Source organism: Aptenodytes forsteri, unplaced genomic scaffold (assembly GCF_000699145.1).
Source record: "Aptenodytes forsteri isolate BGI_AS27 unplaced genomic scaffold, ASM69914v1 Scaffold153, whole genome shotgun sequence".
Lineage (NCBI taxonomy): Eukaryota > Metazoa > Chordata > Aves > Sphenisciformes > Spheniscidae > Aptenodytes > Aptenodytes forsteri.
In genome coordinates, this window is record NW_008796178.1 from 1,954,191 (window position 1) to 1,973,004 (window position 18,814).

General features: G+C 36.6%; 1 protein-coding gene across 2 annotated transcripts in view; it reads right to left on the reverse strand.

The window, feature by feature from the left end:
• The window catches only part of PITPNC1 (phosphatidylinositol transfer protein, cytoplasmic 1), a 90,434-nt gene that overhangs the window by 69,985 nt on the left and 1,635 nt on the right, over positions 1-18,814 (reverse strand). The window lies entirely within an intron of this gene.

Genomic DNA, 18,814 nt, shown 5'->3' on the forward strand with positions numbered 1-18,814 from the left:
TAACCTCCATGACTTAAGCTATTAATTTGATGTTCAGGAGGATGCATACACTGGAACTAATACTTGCAATGAATACATCCCCTTTAGTACTTCAAACTGAATTCATGGATCGTCCTAAATGTTTAAGCTAATAAAAATTGAAAAAAAAAAAATTGTAAGAATAAGAACATTTTATTTTGCAGGACAAACCGAAGCCATGTAAATTAACATAAAAATGACACATTCATTCCTGTGTTCTATAACATTTTAAAGCTGCTTTTTATATCCAAATATGCAATGATATATCTGCGATGCAATTACACTTTTGAATACTGAGGGGGGAAAAGTTTTATCACCTCTGTTCACTGGATCTTGTTTGACAGTCATTTCTATATATTAGTATGAAATTCTTGATGCTGTACAAATTCCATGCGTGCAGAGAAAAGAAGATCAGCCTGAAGATCCAGGGGGTTAGCTGGTTGAATAATATGCTTATAGCCTATGCAGATTTTAATTTTACGTTGTTAATCCCACCAAAAACATTCAATAAATTGGTAGCATGATTATAATATGTACAGTATATTCCATTTCTGTAATATATAAATTCTGAAATTTCATCTGAGAGTTGTGTGCTATAATAACGTTCTTTTTTTCAACAGACACAGAAATACTAGCGGGAGGTTACCTTAGATTATATGGTTGGAAATAATTCAATTTCATGACTCTAACAGACTCACTCCAATTTCCCGCCCTGCATTAAGGTGCTTGAAAACAATAGAAAGAGAGAATTTACCTTTCCTGCATCTAGCCAGAAAATCAACTTTTTAGGGCTAAGTTCTCCTGAACAAGCCCTTTTTCAAGCATAAAAGTTTTCAAAAAAAGAAGTATGTGTTACATTCTGTACAAATCTAGGTATACAGCTCTTATCAGGTAAGGGAAATAACAAATGTCACATTCCACAGAACCTTGCCTCACTGGAAATGGGATTGATGGTGGTTTTGATGACTAGGTAGAGAAAGAAAACATCTCACTGAACAGAAAGTACTTTCCCATGGAAAGCTGGTATAGTACTATTTTGAGTAATGCCCTATTTAAACACAGGGACACCCTCACTCTGTCACTCACAAATGCGATTTGCATGTTTTCGTGGCTTGTAATTCTGTCTCAGACTACAGTAACGCCTTATAAAAGATGATTCAGAAGATTATTATATTTGCATACTTTCCCATTACTGACAGTGAAGCCTTCCATGGGCCATCAGTTTCAGGACTACAGCCACTACAAGAGAGCATCATCAGCAAAACAAAAAGGTCCCAACATCTATTGATGTCATTCCTATTTGAACGTGGAGCATAAGTGAGACTGCTAGAATTCCTGCACTTGTGGTCAGGGGATGCTTTAATTTTCTTATGAGGAAAACAGGTTCTCTCCTGAAGAGGACAAGTTTTAAGATTTTTATATCAACAGAAGACAATGAAACTGCCTAAGTTCCAGAATAGCGGTCCACACGAATTTTTTTACTATTAACTCACTTGCTAAAGAAGATGAGGCAATAAAGTAACAAGTGCCAGAAAAGAAAAATGTATTAGCACTTACCAAGCCAGCCTCATCTCTCCTAGAAATCTACTGACCGGACAAAAATTTACTTCATCTTGTGCCAATTTGTTCATATTATATATCATTTATCAAATCATCTATTCCACAATTTTATTAAAAGCCCCTAGGAAACAGTTTGAATTTTCTAACATAATTTGGTCCTCTGATAGAACAGAGTTAAAGAACACATAAAAGTGAATGTCATATGCAAAAGTGACTTGTAGTACTTTGTGGGAGAGTAAGTCAAAGAGCACTTGCTTGAATCATGAAACCAGGTGTGATTTTTTTCTGGCATTGTGCTATACAAATAGTAACAGGGAGATCATCAGCATTCCAGGAACAAAATATGTGTAACCTAAAAGTATACCTTCCTAATGCAAACCTCATGCTCTGTTCAAACGCTGGTCAGCTATTATGTTGCCGTCAGCATTTGATCACACGCTTTTATTTCTCCTGATCCTGCTTCCTTCTGACCATTATACCCAACCGATATACCTCCTATGTCACAGTGTGAAAGATGGAAATATGTCAGAGAAAGTTTTGCAGTGGTGTTTTTGGTCTTCCAAGGCCACAAGATTTTGACATGACAGTAGTTGGTAGTCCACAGAAATACGACTTCCGTTTTAACATTAGATCTTACCTCAAAATTTATTTTCAAGTTAGTATCTTCTTACTACAAAACTACCTGTCTTAATTATCATTTGTAACATAGTTGGTATTAACTTGGTCCATCGATTATATTGCAAACTGATTTAATGTATTATTACAATCCGAAGACACCACAATTGAGGCAAATCTTTAATTCAAAATTCACAAGCCTGCAGACATATCCTTATTTCCCACTGACAGATAATTTACTAGATTTTCTTTAAGATTACTTAAAGCCAATGGAGTTCTACAGAGTGCAGGTCAGTACAGAATTTGTCTTGTATTTCATACACAGCTCTTCATTTGATGAATTCTCTTTCAGGATCATGTTTTTGCATTCTTAACGCAAAAAAAGGGAAACTCTCACTGACTTCAGTGTGAGTAGAAATGTACCTGAGAAGGGCACTAGTCTTGCTTATCAGCATACTGTAGGAATGCTGTCAATTAATTACAACCATATCAAATGTCTGGCTGCAGATCGTGCACATGGTGTGCTTTTCACTTACTGATTTACAGTCACTGGGAGGAGGTTATAGCAGAAGTGTAAGAACAAATCAAAGTTAAACATGGACATGGAAATTTATCTCTGTTTTGAAGACTGCCAATTCTGTGTGCATTGGGCATGAACTAGGACTGTGGTGATGAAACGACAGCAGAACTGTGTTTGCTACTGGCAATGACAAAGCCTAGATAAACAGAAAAATCACGCCTTGTAACACAGTGTCCTATTGGTTTAAATGATATGCATCCTACAAGAGCTAGTATCTAAAATAAAGCAAATGTTAGTTCCTTTCAGAGATAAAACAATCAGAAGAGTACTCAGCTCCAAATGGAAACTAAGGAACATGACATACAGCCAACCAGCACTTGGCAAAACAACTTATAATATAATATGGAAATACTGTTACATACCACTAACAAATATTGCTTGCCAAAAATATTAATAAACCCCCTGAAATCCAATTGTTAGCATCATTGCTACCTCTCTGATTCTCTTTAAGAAGCAGTCCCCAAATAGTCAATGATTTCAATGAATAATATTAAAAAAAAGTCATCAAAAATCCTCTACCAAAGTTTTGTGATTAAATGCAGTAAAGCAGATAGCCATGCTAAAAAAAAAACCAACCACCAGCTGGTACTCTAATTGGAATTAGGTCTCTTTGCACTTACAAATAATTTAATATATTGTGTTGGCATTAAATTAAAATTCTATACTTTCACCAAGTAGGACAGGAGTTGTATTAATTTGCTTTTCATATGCCTTTCATTTGCTATCATTTCAATGTATTGAACAGAAAACTGAGAAAGACCGTATGAGGGCAATTCATAGTACTCAAGAAAAAAAAAAGAAAAAAGTGTGTAAATAGCACAGCTTGGATGCATAAATATAGAGGGAAAAGTTAACGCAGCTTTAGTGAAGAGAAGTCATGTCTTAATCTGTCTCTGAAGGGGTCAACAGGTATGCAGACAAAGGAGACCTAGCTGATATAGGCCAATTCAATATCAAAAGCCCATTTTGCCAAGGTCACTCCCCAGATGTTCTAAAAGAAACGAATTTGCCATGAGAGAAGAAGAAAGGTCCTTACATGGATAAATCATTGTTTAAAAGATATAATAAAAAAGTAAAATAAATAGACAAGTAATTTTTATCACTGGAGAGAGGACACCAGCGAAGTCCCAGAGGAATTTGCGCTAGGTCTTAAAGTGTTCAACACACTCATTAACGATGGTAGCATACTCATGCACAACTTATTTAAAAAAATCCCCAATGAACAATATATAAAAAGAATAAGTTATCACTTGAACCCAGCAAGGATGGAAAGCTACATTTTTGTAATTAACCTCCTACAAAAAGGATTTAAAAGAGGGAGTGGGAGGCACGTTATAGATAGTACAAAGAGAAAAAAGGAGAGAACACAGAGCAGAGAGGATACAGAGTTACAGTGATCACTTGCAGCTTGCAATGCTTAGAGAGCAACTCCCGATTTGATGAAAAGCTGAGTAACTTTATCTCCTTGACCCTAGTGGCAATGAACGCCTGAAACACCAGCTTAAAATTCTTTAGCCTAAATGCACCACAGGATCACCTCAGCGCATGACAGATGGAAGAATTCAGGGATGAAAATTTAGGCTTCACCATGGTCTACAGACAGAGGAACCAAACAGTCCCCAGTTTACCACTAGTTAGTCCGTACCATGCAGCTATTGTTCTTGCATCTACTTACGACAACTTGTAAACGTACTAGTAGGGACACAAGACTTAACAGTGTGAAATTACAGAGAAACATCTCAAGAGATCTACTGAGAGGGAACAAGACCTACCCATATTACCAGTACACGGTTCCTTAGGAATACAGTACATGAACCTTCAACCTTGGGCTAGTTATTTCTCACTCCTGTGAAAATGCAACGCACACCACAGTGCCATCCTACCTTAAGGTAATGATTAATTTGTAAAGTTGTTCAGAGTCTGCCTGAAAAGGATCCCATACTTAGTATGTTAGAATGGCTTTATGTCACCCACAAGCCTTTGCATTTTCATGACTCCCTTAATGCAAACCTCCTCAGCAACTCCATTAGACAGATAAACTGAAACACTGGTTTTCCTCAAGAAACGATTCACAGAAGAGTTTATATATTTTTTGAGTTTATCAAAACATGCTGAAGATTTAACAGGGACAAACCCAGTAACTCTTTACTTCATCAGTTTTGAACCTTTCATCTCATCAGTATAAATGCAAAATATGAAGAAATATTTGATATTTGAAGCCTAAGAAAAATAGTTTTAAACTAGTATCAATATGCAGGTATGGGTAATGGTAAAAAAAGTCTACTGATGCTCCACATCTTTTAAACTTTGGCAATATCACTTTTTTCCCCCCCTGTTTTCTAGAATATCATAAGCAGATACAGTGCACTAATTTGCTACGGAAAGGACACAAGGGACCAAATCTTCAGCTGACTTACTGAGGCTAACTTGCCATGTCAACTTGCAAAGTTTACTGTGCCTCCAAAACTGTATAATGTTTAAATCTGACATGCAAATAATTTGCACACATAAATCAGCGGGGTGATGAACTGTTATGTAGACAAAATGGAGTGAAAGTCCTTTTTCTCTGAAACTCTTGACTGGAAGGTGCCAGAAGTGCAAAAGAAAAATAAGGGTTTGCAAAATAAGAAAGGCAAAAGTGTACCCCAACAGCTCTGTAATTATTTTTATGTCAGTTATTACATGACAAAATATTTAAAGAATGGCAAAGCTTTCATTAATCAGCAAGCCTATTTATTTTCCTACATAGCTTTCTTACATTTCCAGTTGCAAAGAAATGGAAAATGCTTTTGACTGTCACCTGATGGAGCAAGTGAATTCTGTCTATTGCTATACAACGTTATTATTTATTAAACTCCTTTCTCTGAAAAATGCCTTCTGCACACATCCTTGTTCCCTTTTCATTTATTTTCTTTTAGCTGACAAAATGGGTTAAAGTCTTGTTTTAGACCAAGAGTCATGGAATACTTGCACTGCACTGTCTAACCTGGAGTTAAGCAGCAAGATACCAGAGAAATGAATACTCAGGGCAGGAGGGAGGGCGTATCAGGAACCACCTATCAACACTAACATAAAAATTCATGCTACAATTTCACACAGAGAATTGTGACTGTTAAACAGTTATCTATTAATATTCATTCTTAAGAAAAGCACGGAATAACCAGGTATATAAACTCAACAAAATGAAGCCTGGGAGACCACAATGGCAAATCTTTCATAACCATCAAGACAAAATTCTGGTCCGTAACTGATGAAGACTTTGCTAAAACAGTATTCGGACTCAAGACTCTTACTCTTGTACCTGCATGGGCTACACTGGTTAGAAATGTTAGTTATTTCTTTCCCAGGTCAATAGTCTATTTTAGATGAGATTTAGGCAGCTCCAGGGCACCACTGGTTTAAGCAAGGATTCTGTGACTTTCAGACTCTGTACCAGCACCAAAAGAAAGCGGAGGTCCTACATCTACAAAACGACCAGGCAAAGGGCCAGCTGAACAGGGTTAACTCAGCAAGACATTTAAAAACCCAAGCTTGATAGCGAACTTCCATTTGGATGCGTGGACCTATGACAATTCTTAACAGACATGATCTACTAATCTGTATTAATCCCCTGCAGTACCGCGTTTTTTATTTCATTTGGTCAAAAACATCTTGCAAACTCAAGGCTTGTTTTCTTAACTTACTGTTCTTGTCAAAGGTTTGGATTGGCTACAATGCTGAGTTTTCTTCTTCTTTCCTTACCATTAAGTATGCATGAATACTTCAAAGACTAATGCTTTACTGCATACTTACTGTTACATGGAAGTTTGTTAGTGGCCCTAGGGAATGTCCTCAGCTTTTCTGTAACAACAAAGTCAATCAACTACTACCTATAAGGTAAGCCTAGAAAGCTAAAGTAGCTCACTTAATTTGCAAGTCTAACTTCCAAAATTGTTACACGTGGAAAAGACCTACAAAGCAAGATGTTAAGTATAACAACCTGTGGAAAGGAATGCAATTGCTAGAAGCTGCAAAAGGCCTTAAGGACCTCCTTGCAATGCTTTAAGACGTAAACTCCGACTCTCAGTCTTGTGTACACAGGAAATGATACTGGTTTAAATAACGTTAATATTTCAAGCCAACGTAAACCAGCTTAAAACCAAAATATGACAAATCATACCGCCTTCTGAACCACTGTTTTTTTTTTTGGCTTTGCTTTATTCATTGGGCAAAATGCAAAAGGAAAACTGAGGAACAACCTTTAACTGAGTTCAGGAGAAAATCTATGTATGCACGCATCTCCTGCTGATGAAAATTCGTTTTCTATCCTACAGCTATATGAAAAATTGGAGGACCCAGTTAGCCTTTGGTCGATACAAAGCTTAACAGAGTAAAGACCTAAGTCTGACAGCTACTTCTAAAAAAACTACAAAAATCCCCAACAGGAGACTGCTGTGCAGAACTCATGCAAGAATCTCTACTCTGCACTTTACTGTTCATACAATTACACCAATTAGGTACCTTTTGCATGGTTCTATTAAAATGTATTTTACGAATGCCTTTGATAACCACCATACTATCCTGACTGAAGTGTTCGTACTTGGTTACTTAATACTCTTGGGCATATGACTTTTTGCAGTAAGTAAAGAGTGGCAAACAATACTGCTATTTTTAATTATTTAATTTTCACACTTGAGAATATTTGTGAAAGAAAAATCTACAATACTTTTTTTTTCCTGCCTAAGCATTTAGGAGAATTTAGGATAATATCCATATGTTTATGTCCTTTTACTCTTAAGAATGAAAAAATATATATGTATTTGTGTATAAAAATATATTTATACAGTATATATTTTATGTATTATATAATTTTATATATTATATATAAAAACATTTACATGATTTTATGGGAGTTGACAAAATTTAATCAAAAGCTATTCTTACGGTTGTGAGAGGGGGATGCTTTGACAGTTTTGCCAGTAGAATGTGTGTTGCCAACACCAGGAAGGCGAGTCTAAGTTAACGTCAAACTAAGCCATGCAATATTAAGATAGGGCAGACCTCAACACAGATGTGCAATTCCTTATGGTGGACGACTGAAGGAAATTAAGAGATGAGATGAGGTAAGAGGGCTAATATGAGGAAATCACAAGGAAACAGCAATCACTATTCCTCAAATGCTCTTCAGGAATTAGAGCTTTATCCAGACTACGGTCCCCAGAAGAAGGATGAGATACAGACCTTCCCCCCTGCATCAGCGCATCTCCTTTTCTCCCACATAAGAACATCTGCTTTCTGAAGTCTGAAGTGGAGGATACTCATTGATTGCCACTGACATTCCTTGGACTGTCACAAGACAAATCACTCATGTTGTTTATTCCAGTTCTGGCCACTAAAGACAAATGGGCATGTCTGAAAATGTCTTAGCGAAAAGGCAGGGTTAGAGGTATCCACATTTAACTTGTATTATGCTTGCAGCACAGTTAAATAAAAACATAACCACCTGTTACACTTATTTCAGTGGGAGTATCTATTTTCAATTATAGCATTTACTATCCACCCTCAAGTATGGCAAGTAACACCATGGTAACATAAACACAGTCGTGGCTGCTTGAGAAAGTTAAATTATAAATAGTAATGTATAGCCCATGAGGTCCTGGAAATAAACTAACTAATCCATAGGCATTTGTTACTATGACATAACATTTCCACTAAAATGTTGTTTGCCTCATCTCAAACCCACTCAGAACAGATTTAGAAGTTCGGCATCACTTGACTCTGAGCGAGTTTATGTTCAGACATGAAAAAAGCAGAGATAGTGGAGAGAATAAGCTAAAGCAAAACAGTGGAAAACAAATTAACAACAAAAAGAAACCCCATAGCAGGCTTTATTCTGCTTCCATTGAAGTTAACGGGGTGGTGGTGGTGGTGAAATCTATCCCAAATGTATAATATATGGAAACATGTTTTTATACTGAATCATCCCTGGGGAAAAAAAAAGAAAAAAGAAAAAAACAAACAAAAAAACTTGGGCTTAACTGAGTAGCAAACAGTTTGGAAATGCAAATAAACTTAGCAACTCTCGAAAACGTTTGAGAGATTTCGGAACTCGGTGCTCTCTTTAGCTTCAGTCTGAGTGCAGAGATCCATGGTAACTGAGGGAATACCGAGATTCAAGCCTGAGCTTAGTACTCAGAGGGGAGCTGAATTATCAATTGTTTTAGTCTGCTGTATAGTTCCTTATTCTCTGCAAGACTGAGGCAGAGCAAGAGCAGCAGGCTGTTGTTCTGAGCAGCAGATTTTTGCCAGCTGGCCAGACGCCTGCTGTGGTTGGCTAGGCTTCCTTATTTGGGAGTATGACCAAGGACTCAAAAATGGGAGAAAGAAGAGAGAATCAGAGTTTCTACAAAGTTAGGACTGAAAATTGAGAGCAAAGAGGTTACTGCCAAGTTTTGCGGTGTGAGGACAGCAATCATTTAATTCTGCGTAAGCTCAAAGACGTTATCAGAGGTTTGAAACAAATCCGGGGCCTTAATCTAACTGTGTGAAAACGTCTTTCAGGTTAGGCAAGAATGCCAAAAGATTTAGAAACGTCAGCTCGGTTTCCTTCTTGTTAAGGACAACAGATTTGACAAATTCACATTTTCTTTTAGTTTACAGCCATTGGTTAAAGTCTACTTTTGATTAGACTGATAGAAATCTGGAACGGATCTACTGAGGTCAATGGAATTATTTCATATTTGCACCATGCAACTAAAATGGAATTTAAATTTCCAACATTTCTATTCTAAAAATATGCTGTGTTTTGTCATGCATATTTGGTGAAATCTTGGCGCCTCTGACATCAGCAACAGAACTCATTGGTATTACTGTGGTCTGAATTCCACTGAATGATTTTCCTTTCACAGAGAGTGAAGCAAAACAAAAGCTGATCCACTGAAGTAAGATTTAAATAAATTCTACATCAAGTCTATGTCATAAAAGAAGCAGACAGGTTACTTAAGACTATAATCATGTGTACATTTCCTATGTTTCATTTGGCTTATTTCAAGTCACTGTACAATTAATTTACAATTAATTTGGACGTGAGGAAAAATGTCTTTACTGAAAGAGTGGTTAAACATTGGAACAGGCTGCCCAGGGAAGTGGTTGAGTCCCCATCCCTGGAGGTATTTAAAAGACGTGTAGATGAGGCGCTTAGGGACGTGGTTTAGTGGGCATGGTGGTGTTGGGTTGACGGTTGGACTCAATGATCTTAGAGGTCTTTTCCAACCTCAATGATTCTATGATTCTACTAAATTAAAATATTACTTAAAGGTCAGCTAATTTGCACTTTCAGAGAATACCTAACAAAATCAGATAAATAGCTGGATAAATTTACCAGACATCTTTCAGAAGATAAGATTATACATACTAGGACCAGTATATTCAACGGGCCTAACAAGTGAGACTACTTAAAAAAAACCCATCTATGTATGAGCAGGAGAAATACAAGCTTGGCATGTGTAAGAACTTCATGCTTACCAATAGAACTACCATTGTCTTTATCTTTCTGATAAATACAATTTTTTGGTTCACAGTGGACTTCAGTATTTTGGTAACCTTTCAAGTAACATGGTTACGCTAGCACAAAAGGTTATTTTTTAATAGCTTTTGAGAGCAAAAAGTTGAAAATATATTCAACAATTAGTTGTGTTTCTGACTGTCATCAGTGAGTGACTGTTAATCAAGCAATTGAGCAACAGTATGTGTTATACTGGAGTGTCATTATCACATAATTATTTTGTCATGCATTGTAATAATATTTTTACTGAAAAAAATTAAACATAGTCATTAATTGGGCAACATGTTAAACCTAATATGACATTTAGTGTGATGAAATGGAAAATAAGGCATACTCAGCATGCTCACAGAAAACAATTCCCAGAGAGCCTAAGTATTCCTAAATCACTTAGGTAAGACTGATCTTGGAACAGACACGTAAAAACTCCTAGAGACCATGATTTTTCTGGAGAGCATATGAACATGTCTTTTGCTAAACCCAGCCTACAAACATTTATGCATGTGACTCATGACATGTGACTACTTGTGCTTTACATTAAGTATGTACGCAAGTTAAGTATATGCAAGAGCTAGGAGTATTCACTATAAAACCAGCTTTTAAAGTACAAAACTAACAGAATCCAAAACTGCTTCAGCATTTTCTGACCACAAACAGGAAAAAGATGGAAGATAATGGCTTTTCTTGGGAAAAAAATATGTAAAATGTCATTCCTACAATTTAGCACCCTGCATTATACTTTACAAAAATAGTGTTTTAATACATATCCAAGGACTCAAAATTGTCTGATGTCTTATAACCAAAATTGGGAAGAAATGATGAACTGAGGAGGAGAGAAACAAGTCTAAGGCTAGACTAAAAGCATTATATATAAACACAGGTTAAGTTCAAGTCTAGTTTCCCCCACCTACAGACTGTAAACCCATCTGTTAACCCAACCTGAAATCTAAATTACCTTTTCTTCACTCCTTTTTAAACCTAGTCAATAATCCTGGTGAGCATCTTTCTCCTTGCTTTCTAGGTGCATGCAGACATTTGTAATTTCACTTAAATACATGTACAATATGCCTACACAAAGTTCTTCAGGCTGCACTGGAGGGCTATCATAGCAAATTTGCATGAAATGTCACTATTTGCTTTATTTTGGTATCAAAGTATCAAGTCTTACAAAATATACTGCTGGTCATGATAGATGCTCTATGAACCAAAGAAGATAAGGATAATATATAAGGAAAATTATAATTATTTGAAAAAAAAATTTTAAATGACAAATAAGTTTTCCATGAGCAAGGATATAAAGAATTATCCCTCACCCACAACGACAGAGTATATTTCAACGGTTTGCATGTGTGTATTATCTATCTCCATCCTTATAGTATTTAATGGTTGCTTGTGTGTTAGGTTAGACATTCAAGATGGAAAGCCTGCATGTATTTCAGCATCCACAACTGACTCGGTTCTGTAAGGACAGCCTGGGGAACATATCCACCAGCTCACTAGTCACAAAGAAGAATATCGTGAATGAATCATTGTAACATACTATGGGTTTTCCACTACCTGACTAGGCAGTCTTTTGTACAAAAGAACATGATCTCTAACAGATTTTAACAATACAAATGCCTATCAGACTAAACTGAATACTCATGAAGGAAAATATAATTTTTAACCTTTCCTAGTTATTACAGAAATATTTCTCTTCCTATAATCTAAAGGGCTTTATATACTTTGAGGGCTATAAATCACCTAACTCCAAGGACTCAAAATTGTCTGATCGCTTATAACCAAAATTGGGAAGAAATGATGAACTGAGGAGGAGAGAAACAAGTCTAAGGCTAGACTAAAAGCATTATATATAAACACAGGTTAAGTTCAAGTCTAGTTTCCCCCACCTACAGACTGTAAACCCATCTGTTAACCCAACCTGAAATCTAAATTACCTTTTCTTCACTCCTTTTTAAACCTAGTCAATTTTCCTGGTGAGCATCTTTCTCCTTGCTTTCTAGGTGCATGCAGACATTTGTAATTTCACTTAAATACATGTACAATATGCCTACACAAAGTTCTTCAGGCTGCACTGGAGGGCTATCATAGCAAATTTGCATGAAATGTCACTATTTGCTTTATTTTGGTATCAAAGTATCAAGTCTTACAAAATATACTGCTGGTCATGATAGATGCTCTATGAACCAAAGAAGATAAAGATAATATATAAGGAAAATTATAATTATTTGAAAAAAAAATTTTAAATGACAAATAAGTTTTCCATGAGCAAGGATATAAAGAATTATCCCTCACCCACAACGACAGAGTATATTTCAACGGTTTGCATGTGTGTATTATCTATCTCCATCCTTATAGTATTTAATGGTTGCTTGTGTGTTAGGTTAGACATTCAAGATGGAAAGCCTGCATGTATTTCAGCATCCACAACTGACTCGGTTCTGTAAGGACAGCCTGGGGAACATATCCACCAGCTCACTAGTCACAAAGAAGAATATCGTGAATGAATCATTGTAACATACTATGGGTTTTCCACTACCTGACTAGGCAGTCTTTTGTACAAAAGAACATGATCTCTAACAGATTTTAACAATACAAATGCCTATCAGACTAAACTGAATACTCATGAAGGAAAATATAATTTTTAACCTTTCCTAGTTATTACAGAAATATTTCTCTTCCTATAATCTAAAGGGCTTTATATACTTTGAGGGCTATAAATCACCTAACTATTTTTTTTTAACATGTGCAGTCAAGCAAAAAGCACATGAAAATTGGTATAATCATATTATTTCTAACCTTACAATTAGACAGATGAGGAAATTAAACAGACTGGACTAAGGGAAAATGTATTTGACATATCTGAGTTATCAAACTTCAAGGTGCTAATGCAGGCATCTACATTCGTTGTTAGGTACGTAAACAAAACTGGCCACAATTTCAAAAGTGCTGATCATTTAGCGTTCACATCAACTCTTACAAGAACTTCATGCTCTCAGCAACTCGAAGTTCATCCCAAAAAATAAAAAACCAGAAAGCACTAAGTTTTAAAAGCCAGTATTGACATTCTGTGTCTTCCTCTCCCTGTTCTTTTGTTTCTGAACCTACATTATGCTTCAAAGACAAACACACTTTGTGGAGTTCTTGATAGCATCAAAGCTCTGTAGAGTGCTTTAGCTAGAAGATGTCCCAAAACACTGACAAGCTGCATTTTCTTTTATGGGAAATGCAAAACTGGTCCCTATATTTTGCCAACAAAGCCTTCAAAGCAAAGGTGTAGTATTATTTGCTATGTATATACACACCTTGGAGAAAACAAGTGTTGACAAGGAGAGAGAGAGCAAGAGAGATGTATGTCAGAGTCTGGAGTTCCTTGAGTAGTATCTAATCCTTTCCACTGAAAGATTTTTTTAATAATTTACACTGAAACTTTAAGAACAAAGGTTGTCTTGTTTCTTTCACAGAGTTGTATTGAAATGTGCAAACAGGATTAAAGGAGAAAATTGGCTATTTTTGGTCTTCTATTTGCAGTGGAGTTCAATAAAGATTTGACATCTGCTCTGCACTGCTTTGCTTTTACAGCTCACTAGGTGACTACAACTAGTACAGGAAGGTCAAGCTAAAGCAAGGTATTTATTTTCTTCCCACGGTAAAACACAGCTCTTGTTTTCATCTGTTCGTTCTTACAACTAGACTGTGCATCAAAAGAAAATTAAATAGCTGTTCTTATTTGGTACGAAAAATAGGTGAGAGAAAGAAATTAACTTTATCTGTTATGTCATTACAATGATTCTTCCCAGTCCAGAAGCTTTAAGGTCAATTTAAGGTCACATTGCACGTAGCAAAGGCCTTGTGATGTGAGTAGACATGACCGCCCACAAAAGACCAGATCGGATCTGTTTGCTACCAAGAGTTTTACACAATGATTTCTTTTGAAGGGTAAAGAGATGTTCATAATGGCATAAAGAGCTTTTCTAGATCAATAATTAACTCCGAATACTCCTCAGACCAATGTATCAGTGCTTCCATAGTATTATTGCAAAAAGAAGGTAAGGCTGGTGACATCTCATAAGGCATACCCAGAAAGAATGATTAACTAGAGTAAAAAGTCCTTTACTCCTCAGAGCACTTCAGTATCTTGTAAAGGAATCAGTGTAAGACTATAGATGCATTACAGCTGTTGCTAGTTTAAATTAAAATTGCACAATAAGCCTCCATTTTTGCTGGACAACTTCAGCTCAAAACTGCCAGACAAACTTTTTCTGCAGAGGTCATGGTCATGACATGACCATGACAACTATTATTTTATTTACAAGTAATTAAATTGAATTAAATTTGAAAAGCTGACTTCACCTCACATTTGCTTGTAGCCCTCTTGCTTACAGCCAACATACTGCTTTTTCAAATGCCCCATACATTTATACATTCCTGAAAATATGTTCTGTGGTTATAGCTGGGAAATTAAAAAAGCATACATAACCAACCATTATTTAATCTATCTGTATTAACCACAGGGTGACTGTATGTAGTTTGTCCTGCAGTAGATAACTGTAGTTTAGAGAAAATGTATTTTACACTTTATACCCTACTAAAGGCTTTTCTGTTCTACAGGCATATAGTTATGTCTAAATATCATAACACCTGCTAACTCTCAGGGCATAAAACCACTTTCTCAAATGCTTTCATTGAGCTTTAAATCTGAATAAAACATGTTATAACAAGTACCCTTTGTACACAAAACAGTAGACTATGAAATCTTTCAAAGAAGAAATATACACAAGATTCAGTGAATACAAATACTATTTACACATATGTTGTTGAAATAATTTTACGTAAATAATCCACACTGGGAGAATTCATAATGTTTGAAACAGGAGCTAAACACTGGATATTTTTATAAAGGAGCAAGCACACCACCTCTAAAACCAGAGTGTTAATGTTGAAAGGATTTTTTGTTGAAAAATCATGACCTACATTTACGGACATTTTGCAGGTCTCTGCTTGTTTGTATTCATGACAATACAGCTGTTCCTACACACCTCATGCAGGCAGTGCTCCCCACAGATCAAACTTCGCTTTTATTTAAAGCATAGAATGGGAGCAGTTCCACCAACTGCAGCAGAGATAATCTTGGTTGAAATAAAGAACAAAGGAAAGAAAAACCTATTAGGACTTTAGGTACTGGCCACATACGTATAGTTCAGAACTAATAGAAATGTTAATGGTCATCCCTGTTTCCAAGGAAAAACCCCTATGATGATTACTGTATTTTATTTGATGTTCAGCTTTTAAATATATACAACCTAGCTTCACATCTTTATTAGCATTTTACAGCAATAACAACTCCATTTTCAACAGGATCCAACAAAAATGTCTTTCCACCTATTCCCCTAAAGAATAATCACTTTCCACACAAATCATAAACTTCGCTGTACTTTGCCTCTTTCAAAATAAAAGTTCAGTAACATGCTAACCTATCAGATTCGGTTTACATTTTCACATAAAGGCATCTCAAAAGCACAAAACCATGTAATCCTTCCTGTGAAGGACTGTGGAACTATGATTTGCAATGAGACCTAAGCTTGAAAGTTTTTTTAGCATCTCTGTTCTTTTCAATTGCTTGGCATTCTTTTCACTTGCTCAGGAATGTGGTTTTTTAACTGACGATATTTAAAAAACCACAATGCAGCCTATTATAATATTCTCCTATATGATGTAACAAACTATTTGTAAGAATGAACTAAGACATTAAAATGCAAGGGGAAAAATAACCAAGAGGCAGGCTCATTTATTAATTGCAGCTGGGACTAAGATTGGTAACATATCCTAAGCAATTACGGCAACAGATTTTACTTGCTTTATTTATTACTGAAAAGAAATGGCTTTTTCTAATTTATAAGGTTCCAGTGTTAACAAAAGGACTTGCGTGCATGCCTCCCAGAAGTACCACAAATGAGGTACAGAATGACTTCTAATTGGCAGTTGTACTGGCTTCGTCAACCAACAGCTATATTCTAACCTAATTTACGAAGTTCTTAACAACAGTTGTTATTATTTTGCTTAAAAGTTAACATGATGTTTCCTTTCTCAAATTATTTTAAAGCTGATCAGGCAGCTTGCAACAATGTATATGTAACAGTCCTAAATAACCATCAATAAAGACTCAAGTTAATGAGTTAGCCTCAGCCTTGAATGAGAACTGCAGCGTGGTGCCACAGCATCTCAGCAAGCGCTCCTGGAACAACCTGTCCTTCCTGGTGCTTATGGACAAGGAACAAAGATGCACCTCTGACTCCTGTATCCTAGCTCAAAACGCACAATAACAGTTAAGTCCGTAGCAATCAGCATTTCTTAGGAAACGTTTTATTTGCAAGAAAGCAATTGGCCTCCAAGCTGACAGGTACACAAACAAAACTCCCATAAATATTTGGGTATCTTATCTGATAAGGGAATCAATGATAGAATGCCTCAAGAACACGACCTGCAGTAGCTAACGAGGACCAGCTATGCGGAATCTCCTACTCACAACAATGCCAGAAACTCTTCAAACCTAGAGATAGCATTGCTGTTACAGGGACATCTATCAGTTTTTTCACTCTTCTCTAGAGATAAATTTAGGTCCTAACAGTCAACCAGCGTAGTACTAATTGCTATACTGCTGTGTGCATATTTATCTACATGCAGAAGCAATGACTTCTAGTTACTCGACTGGACGTTATGCAACATTTTAATGCACATTTTTCCACATTACACATAAAATTTGACTACAGAAGATCGGATACAGGTGCCTGGCTGACATAGTTAACATTCCGTTTTGCCTCCTGTGCCCGATTATTTTCACAGGAATGACATGGGAAGCCAGTCTGGTTTTGGTGACAACACAACACCACAGACTAAAGCTGGAATTCTCTCTCATTCATGCGGTGAGACTTCTATGTATGGATAACCGGCAAGTCAGCGCTAAAAAAGAAAACTGCTCAAGGAAATGCTTTTGAATGTATGTATAAAGTGCACAGGCCCAAAGCCAGAACTTTCAAACAGCGGAAAAAACAGAGTTGAAGTCTAAGTAAGGACAACAGCACAAAAAGGGAAGTCATGCAGCTGCGTAAGAACGAACCGCATTTTTCATGTACCTGTTGAAACCTACAGCCTCAAAAATACTCAGGTGCTTAACTCCCAGTAACGTCAATGCGAGTTAGGTACCTAAGCGCCACTGCAGATCAGGGCCCAACATCCCAATCCTGTGAGAAATTGCATATTCTTTGGAAGTCGCGCTTCTGTCAAAGCCCACTGAACTTGAGTGACTTAGCACCTTGCAGAAGGCAGTCTGGGCCTCTTAGAACCAAAACGCTCTTGGTTTTTGAAGGGTGAGCATTGCCCCATGATGTTCTCCTAACGACTGCATAACACATCACCTTCTTATTCTACACAGATGCCAAAAATATCATGCATTATTGGTAGTTAATGTGCAACTGAAGGCAAAATAAAATAATAACACCTTCATAGACCGTAGGAAACATCACAAAGATGAACCACCATGACAAATACAGTGCAGGACATTTTTAGTATGTAAATAGTATAACAAAAATAAGATACCTGCTAATTTCACAGTTTTGTCCTAGTTTGTTTTATAATTAATAATGAAATTCCCGCTAAATATCAGACATGTTCTAGGTCCCTCATTAAGGCATCTCAGCTGCAGCTCTTGTGTTAAATAATGGATGATTCAACATAAGAGAAATTACAAGACGCACAAGCATCTTTACTAATTCTGTTAACATTCTAGAGGACAAAATAATTCCAACATCGTCTTCTGTCTCACCATGCATCAGCCATTCCTGTTTTGCGAGATTTCTGAAGTTTTCTTCATCTGGAAATCTTGTTTAACAGTAATTTTTCAAAATAAATTAGATCTGCTCCCTTCTGATGACATAATGAACTGTTACTAACTAAGTGTGGTAGTCTGAGGACATCAGGTACTGGCTTGAATAAAATGTTGTCTACATTAGGATAATACAATAAACAAATAAAATTATGTATTAAAAGAATAATGACATCCAATATCACAGCATACATTATAACTTGGTTGGGAAAATGCTAGAATTAAAACCTGTGCCTATTCACCTACATGTATGTGGTGGTTTTAGGTCCTGCTCCCAGAAGAAGGAACTTCCTGAGCAGCCTGAAGTAAGTTTAAATTCTCAGTTTTAAAATACTGTTAATTTGCCAAATCTCAAGATACAGACAGACCATTGAAACGACTACTCTGTCATACTCGTGAGGACTCCCCTACGCGTATTGCAGAAAATAGAATCGAATTGCGCAGCAAACCACTCACCTGGACGTATTTAAACCACAAACGCGTAAAATAATTTGCAAAGTAAGCGTATTTGGCTACAACCTTGGGGGAGAGGGATCGAGGAGGGGCGTATTCTGCACTCGAGCATGACTCCCTCGGGACCGCCGGCTGCAGCCAGCCTGCGGCGGACCGCAGCCGCCGA